This window comes from Etheostoma cragini, chromosome 15, assembly GCF_013103735.1.
Source record: "Etheostoma cragini isolate CJK2018 chromosome 15, CSU_Ecrag_1.0, whole genome shotgun sequence".
Taxonomy (NCBI): Eukaryota; Metazoa; Chordata; class Actinopteri; order Perciformes; family Percidae; genus Etheostoma; species Etheostoma cragini.
In genome coordinates this window covers 20,899,802-20,907,597 of record NC_048421.1, presented here as the reverse complement: position 1 = coordinate 20,907,597, position 7,796 = coordinate 20,899,802, and the positions used below count along the sequence as shown (strand labels likewise).

Sequence of the window (7,796 nt, the reverse complement as noted above, 5' to 3'; positions counted from 1 at the left end):
ATATCTTGTGCTGTACTGTTAAAAGCAATGTATTTCGGTTTGTAGGGTTGCATAATGGAACAATGGGCTGAACAATGAAATCAAACAGAGCCGTAAGATTATAAAGTTGAACAATAGATTGAAGAAAAAAGTACTTGACCAAAATAAAAAGGAAGAGACACACATAAATTGTAAGTGTATTGTTGCATGTTGTGTCATTTATTGTATGATCTAAAAACACAGATTTTAGTTTTTCAATATAATGTTTAACATGATGCAAACTAAGGGCATGGTTTTGTAAGCCTTGTGCTTCCGTCTGATCCTTCTCAAATTTATCCTTTTTTGTTCCTATTTGTATACGTTTCTGTGTCTTTTTTTGTTTTGTTTTTATAACATGTGGTTCAAGATAAATGTAAAGTAAATAAAAAATAAAGATTCTACATCTAAAATTAGAAGCTTTGTTTAATATAATCGAATAGGCATATTGAGCCTGGATTGGATGTGCCACTGGTCGCCATGACAACCCAGCTTAGACCCATGACCTTGTAACATGAGCTCGCTCAGTTGCTCTCTCTCAGGAGATTGCGTGATGGATGCGGTGGTGATGATGTCATCTCATGTTTTTGGTGATTGCTTGTTTCAGCCGACCTCTTCACCCCAGTACTGTGCTACCACATTGTGTAATCTAAGGAAATGGCGGACTTGTGTTGAAAAGTAAAACAAAAGTGGCAAAAAACAGCTTATGACTCATTCAATTGTCATTGGCTACCAATCAATGTGGCAGATAGATTGACAGATTCCCCCTGCTAATGACAAAATTCAGACAGATTTGGCGCATGATTGAGTGTTCATTTCCATGCTAGCATGTCTGTGGACATTGTAGATTTGAAAATGTTGACTCGGATGAGAATCTGTAGCTTTAATGAGAATTTCAAAAATTAATTTTGAAATTAAAGGACCATGCTTTCATTTTGAATAATACTAATTCATGAGAGTCCATAGTTTTGCACAATAAAGCCCCAAGTGGTTAGATGACGTTTGACTGGCAGTTTTCATCAGGCTACTCTAGCGTGACAAATACTCTGTCACTGTGATTCCTCTTTTCAGTTAATCTGATCGGTGTTGAGAAGAACATACAGTACGTGTGTGTAGTGGTGGACCCACGGCAGGATTATCTGACAACGTACCCTCGGGGTTAGACCTGCTGCTGCACTGATGTTGATGTCGTCAGTGCACTGCGTCAGTCATGAAAACACTAACTGACTCTGTCCAAGTGCGCGCACACACACAAACGCGCGCACACCCACTTCGACCCATCCCGCTTGGCAAAGTAAAGCGCTGAGTGTTAATCTGCGGCCGCCAGCTGTGTGTTACATCACAGTCAATAGGCTACATTACAAAGAGATAAAGCAGCAGAGATGACCCTGTGTAAGTTAGTGTATTAAACCATTTGTGACACTGTAATGTAATGGTGGTTCCACCCTTTTTAGATGTGCAGACTAGATTCTATTCTGCAGAAAATGAAAGACCTGCAATCATCAAAGTGTGTTCTCAGGAGGTACTTTGGAATAAGTGTATTGTGGCTCCAGAGGGAGCAATGTGAAATCTGAGATAATATTGCTTTAAGTGATGTCACTTGCTTATCGAGTTGCATTGTGGGTAGCATGCGCGCCAGCTTTTACCAAGAGAGAAGAATGTCTTTAAGTAAGAGACTATCTCTGGTTCTGCAGCATCAATTTTTATTTGGTTGAACTTTTCCTTTTTTAAACTTTCAATTGTGGGTCCAACAATGTTATAAGAACGCAATACATAATCTGTAGAGGACTCTTTCCGTCCTGATTGATTTGGCATTTTTTACGCCCTTTTTTCTGAATGTTTGTCAGTGTATTTCCTGTTACTACATCACAATATAAAAAACTGTTTTACACATATTTAATTAGCAGCAGGAGGAAATGTCCTCTTTTTCTCCCTTCCTCTCTCTCTTCCTTTCGCTCCATTACCCTAATGCACTGTGACAATGTCTGCTGTGTTTGCTCCGGCATGGAGGCCTGAAATAATCTGTTAGCCGGCATTCTCACGTTCTCTCTCACTTTTATCCCCTTTAGTAACATCCGTCATTTGTCGTGTCTTTCACAGCCATTGTATTTCTAAATTTATAAAAAAGTTGTCAGTTTGGAAAGAATTTGACTGGCTATCCATTCATTTTGGAACTTAGAGTGGCTAGGTCTGGGTATTGAATTCATTACTTTTTAGGCAACGACTGAGAGGCACTGAAGTATTGACAAATGCCTTGTCATTCAATACCAAATTTCAATACCAACAGCGTCAGTGAGCCAATAAGCATGTAGCATGCTTCTACTAAGATCTAATAATGCTGCTGATTAGCTGTATAACGTTACACCTCGTAGAGATAGGTAGGACAAAACTCTGCTAGACACAAAGATGTTATTCACGTAGTAGAAGATGAAAAGTAAAATAGAAAGATTTGAGACATAATATAATTTTTTTGTTAAAATGGATTTTATGAAATTGGTGTTGAGAAAAGTATTAAATAACTGTATTGGTATCAGTACTGGTATTGTAGTTTTATTTTAACGATACCCAGCGCTAAGAGTGGCTGTGATTAGAGACGCCTAGAACCGTGACAGCCTCCACGTCTTTATATAATCTTCAAGAGAAAGACATTTTCTTCACACATTTGTTGTCTTTGCAATTAAAACCTGTTAGCACACAAAACATGCATCTGTTTTGTCAACAGAATTAGTTGGACTGGGATTTGGCTGAGTCCACTGCTGCTGACTGAATCGCTCCATCCTTCCTCTTTCTGTTTCCTGATCACATGTCCTCTGTGTGAGGAGGTGAAATGAAATGCTAAGGAATTTAAAATGTGGATTATCTGACTGTGATTTAACATAATCAATAATCTCCCTTCCTTCCAGTGTGGCCGAGAAGGGAGCCGAGGGCTGCAAAGATCTGATCGAGGCCTTTGCTGCTTGTGTGAAGAGTGCAGCTGACGGGACGTCATGAGGAGTCGCCCTCCACCCTCCAAATGTAAGGATGTTACATCATTCATTCATTCATAGTCGACAATGTACAATTCAGGCCAGCCTGCTATTTATAGATGATGCTATTTCTGTCACTTGCATCCAAATATCCTCAATTGCAGCAGAAAAGTGTCACCAAAGTAATATTCTTACAGAGCAACATGTCTTATTGTTTAAATGTCACAGTAGAAAAGGCACAAGTTAAAAATTAAAGATGTCTGAATTGCATTTAACTGCTTCAGTTTTATGCTGGCTCTTCTAATTTAAAAACAAGTCAAAATAACAAATAAACAAATAATAAATTTCACCCCTTAAGTGGTACATGCAGATATTTTTGGTTTTATATTTTTTACAATTTTTATTCGAATAACTTTGCTGGAAACTAGCTTATATGATAACTGTTTCACTCCAATAATAACTGAATCATCCACTGGAACAATTTTTAAATTTAAAATGTTTAAATGCCATTTTGCAATGCATTGAGCTCCACAAATGTAAATCTAATCAACTCAATTGTTTTAGAGCAGAAGTAAACCAAAACAACAAACCTAAACAAAAAAAAAGATGAAAAATTTTCATGCAGGCTCATAAATCATGACTGCTCAGAGCTATAGGAATACATGGCTCAATAGAGCTGTGACTATCTGTTGGCCTGGCTACAGTGCTGTAAAAAAACCTTGGGTTCTTCTTATTTTCTTCAATTAGTGATGGGTAATAGTCTGATCTGGCATTTCTGAGGGCCTTCCTACATGTTTTAAGACTGTCTTGCCAATCTAAACAAGATTCTTCCAGTTTGGTGGAATGCCTTTAACTTTAAAGTTTTTGCTGCCTAAAGTTGTGAAAAGCCAAACAGCATCCCCACCTAAACTGTGAGTCCCTCCAATATTGTTATAAACAAAGTAAAGACACCTGAACTTGGTCCAGAACAAAAGCCATATTCGGCAAGACCAGTGGCCGAGACCGAGACAGTCCAAACACTAGCTAGCTAGTGAGTCCGAGTCCTTAGCAAAACGGTCTCAATTCCCGACTCGAGCACTACAGCGCTGCCGTAATCCAATGACACAAAGAAAAATAGTGATCGGTAGATCCACAAAAACATCCCTCAAAATCACAGTCACCCACTCACCCGGCTGCTTGGGACCTGCCGGGGCACTGCTAACTGGCCCACATCAGCCACGAATTGCTGGCTGGCTACGTAAGTATACGATTTTAATTCCATGGTGCGGTGCCCTGCCTCAAAGTCACTAAGCCTTGTCTCCATAGCATCAATTAAACTATGTTTATTACATGTATCTGTATCACTAAAGTAGGCAGATAGCGAGGCGGTCACTGTAGGAGAAGAAACCTGTAAGTGCTTGAATATAATTGGTGTAGTTTAAATGCAACCCAGACAAAAAGCCGCTAAATTAAACAATGAAGCATAATTGAGTATGTTTTTGCTGGAGCAGCAAACTAGCGTCTGTAACATGGGGGCACCAGAAGTGGGACAATACGATTAGCAGAAATGTCAGCACAAGTAGTAGAAGAAGGTAGCGGGTATTTTATGAATTAAAAATGGTTGGGGCATGTCCATGGCATTGCTTGGCCTGGGAGTGTCCATGCTTGAGTTTGGCCGCTCCTGCCCTATTAATTTGCCTACTGAAATTTGATCACAATAGAATTGAGATAATAAGAACTCCCTGAATACCAGGTGTACACTCTAAATAACAGGTGTAAATGCATAGTTGATTAAAGTCCATCCATCCATCTTCATCCGCTTATCCGGTATCGGGTCGCGGGGGCAGCAGCTCCAGTAGGGGACCCCAAACTTCCCTTTCCCGAGCCACATCAACCAGCTACGACTGGGGGATCCCGAGGCATTCCCAGGCCAGGTTGGAGATATAATCTCTACACCTAGTCCTGGGTCTTCCCCGAGGCCTCCTCCCAGCTGGATGTGTCTTGAACACCTCCTAGGGAGGCGCCCAGGAGGCATCCTTACCATATGCTCGAACTACCTCAACTGGCTCCTTTTGATGCGAAGGAGCAGCGGCTCTACTCCGAGCTCCTCTCGGATGACTGAGCTTCTCACCCTATCTCTAAGGGAGACGCCAGCCACCCTCCTGAGGAAACCCATTTCAGCCTTCATGACCATAGGTGAGGGTAGGAACGAAAATTGCCTGGTACATCGAGAGCTTTGCCTTCTGGCTCAGCTCTCTTTTCCTCACAACGGTGCGATAAACAGAATGTAATACCGCACCGGCTGCTCCGATCCTCCAACCAATCTCACACTCCATGGTCCCCTTACTCGCGAACAAGACCCCAAGGTACTTAAACTCCTTCACTTGAGGTAAGGACTCACTCCCTACCCGGAGAAAGTACTCCATCGATTTCCTGCTGAGAACCATGGCCTCAGATTTAGAGGTGCTGATCCTCATCCCAGCCGCTTACACTTGGCTGCCAACCGATCCAGTGAGTGCTGAAGGTCACAGACCGATGACGCCATCAGGACCACATCATCTGCAAAAAGCAGCAATGAGATCCCGAGCCCACCGAACTGCAACCCCTCCCCGCCCCGACTACGCCTCGATATCCTGTCCATATATATTACAAACAGGATTGGTGACAAAGCACAGCCCTGGTGGAGGCCAACCCTCACCTGGAACGAGTCCGGCTTACTGCCGAGAACCCGGACACAGCTCTCGCTTTGGTCATACAGAGATTGGATGGCCCTGAGAAGGGACCCCCTCACCCCATACTCCCGCAGCATCTCCCACAATTTCTCCGGGGAGCCCGGTCATACGCCTTCTCCAGATCCACAAAACACATGTAGACGGGTTGGGCATACTCCCAGGCCCCCTCCAAGATCCTTGCGAGAGTAAAGATCTGATCCATTGTTCCACGGCCAGGACAGAATCCGCATTGTTCCTCTTTAATCCGAGGTTCAACTCCAAACTCTTGTTTGGTGCATACCCACAAACAACAGTCAGAGTTTTCCCCCCCATCACCCGCAGGCGTAGGGAGGCGACCCTCTTGTCCACCGGGGTAAACTCCAACGCAGCGGCGCTCAGCGGGGGCTGACCTTCGCTGCCACCCCTATGACAGCGCACCCAACCCCTTTGGATCCTCCCACAGGTGGTGGGCCCATGGGCTGGAGGGAGAAGTGCCACTTTGCTTCTTTGGGCTGTGCCCGACCGGGCTCCGTGGCAAACCCGGCCACAAGGCGGTGGCTCACGAGCCCACCGTCTGGGCCTGGCTCCAGACGGGGGCCCCGGGCTTCCACCGGGAGGGGTTCCTCTATCCCTTCCTTGATCCTCCATTAGAGTTCTTGAACCATTCTTTGTCTGGCCCCTCCTCTGAGACCTCTTTGCCATGGGAGACCCTACCAGGAGCACAAAGCTCCAGACAACACAGCCCTCAGGTTCAAAGGGACACACAAACCTCTTCACCACAATGAGGTGATGGTTCCCGGAAAGATTAAAGTCAATTAAAGTTAAATTAAACGTTAAAGTTGAAACAATTATTTTCATCAATTGATCTGCTGACCTTTTTTTCTTCCGATAAATCGCTTGGTGTGTGAAATATAAAAACAATAGTAAAAACAGCTTTGCAGAGCCCAAGGTAACATCTTAAAATGTTTGTCAGACAAAAAGTCCCAACCCAATACCGTTTACTATCACATATGACAAAGAGAAGCAACAAATCATACTTACTGTTTGAGAAACTCGAACTTGAGAGTTGTATTTCATTTATTTTCACTATTTTTGCTTGAAAATGCCTTGAATGATGAATTGTTGCTGATTATTTTTTTTGTCAAACTACAATCTACTCATCAAGTGATATCATTTTAGCTTTAACCTTGATAATGTATCCATCTGACATGCTGGAAATTTTGGCTGAAAAGTGAATCTTCCCTAATTCTATGTTTTCCACCCATCTGATCTCTCTGTCCTCTCTTCCAGGTCCACTGCACTGAGTCCTCCAAGTTCCCAGCATTCCCTTCTACACAACAGCACTGGAATGAACGATGATGAGGAGGAGGATGAAGATGATGATCATGGCGTGATAAACTTCTCGCTGAATTTGGGATATGGTAGCAGTAAACCACAACCCCCCCCCCAAAATCTGGTGTCCCCGAATGTCTTTCGCCATTCCCCTTTTCCCTCTACGGCTGACATGCAGAACATCCACTAGTAGACAATTCCAGAGAGCGGAGCTGTAATGTAAATGGTCGACATAAATACTTATATAAATGGAAATAAAAGTATAAAAACAAATTGTCTTTTGTTTCACCATGTGGAGGGTGGACGTCTACATTTTAATGAAATATGGATGAATGAACCCTGAAACAAAGTCATAGTTTTGCCTTGTATGTCTGAACCATTTTGATATTTCCGAGTATGAATATACAGTATTTTGTTCCCACGGAAAATAGACCAAAAGTAAACGAGTCACAACATTTTTTTTTTTTACTTAACCTTATAGCATTCTTGTAGGCTGTGAACTTGAAGGGGCTGAATCTGTGGCTTTGACAGGCCTCAAGGCAACCAAAGAGTATTACTCTACGAGAATTAAGCAAGTCAATATACAGTGGTTTGAAAAAGTGTTTGGCCCCTTCCTCATTTCCTGTCCCTTTGCATGTTTGTCACACTTAAGTGTTTCGGAAGATCAAACCAATTTAAACAATAGTCAAGGACAACACAAGTAAACACAAAATGCAAAGGTGAAAAAAAATCCAAACCATCATGGCCCTGTGTGAAAAAGTGATTGCCCCCTAAAGCTAATAACTGGTTGGGC

The 7,796-nt window shown here is 42.7% G+C and overlaps 1 long non-coding RNA gene across 2 annotated transcripts in view; it reads left to right on the top strand.

The window, feature by feature from the left end:
- Positions 1–7,276, top strand: part of LOC117957725 — a 15,589-nt gene extending 8,313 nt beyond the window's left edge. For both annotated transcript variants that reach the window (XR_004659565.1, XR_004659564.1), the window contains 2 exons: positions 2,919–3,030; positions 6,962–7,276. This is a non-coding gene — a long non-coding RNA (uncharacterized LOC117957725). The remainder of the gene's footprint in view (positions 1–2,918; positions 3,031–6,961) is intronic.
- Positions 7,277–7,796: the final 520 nt, after the last annotated feature.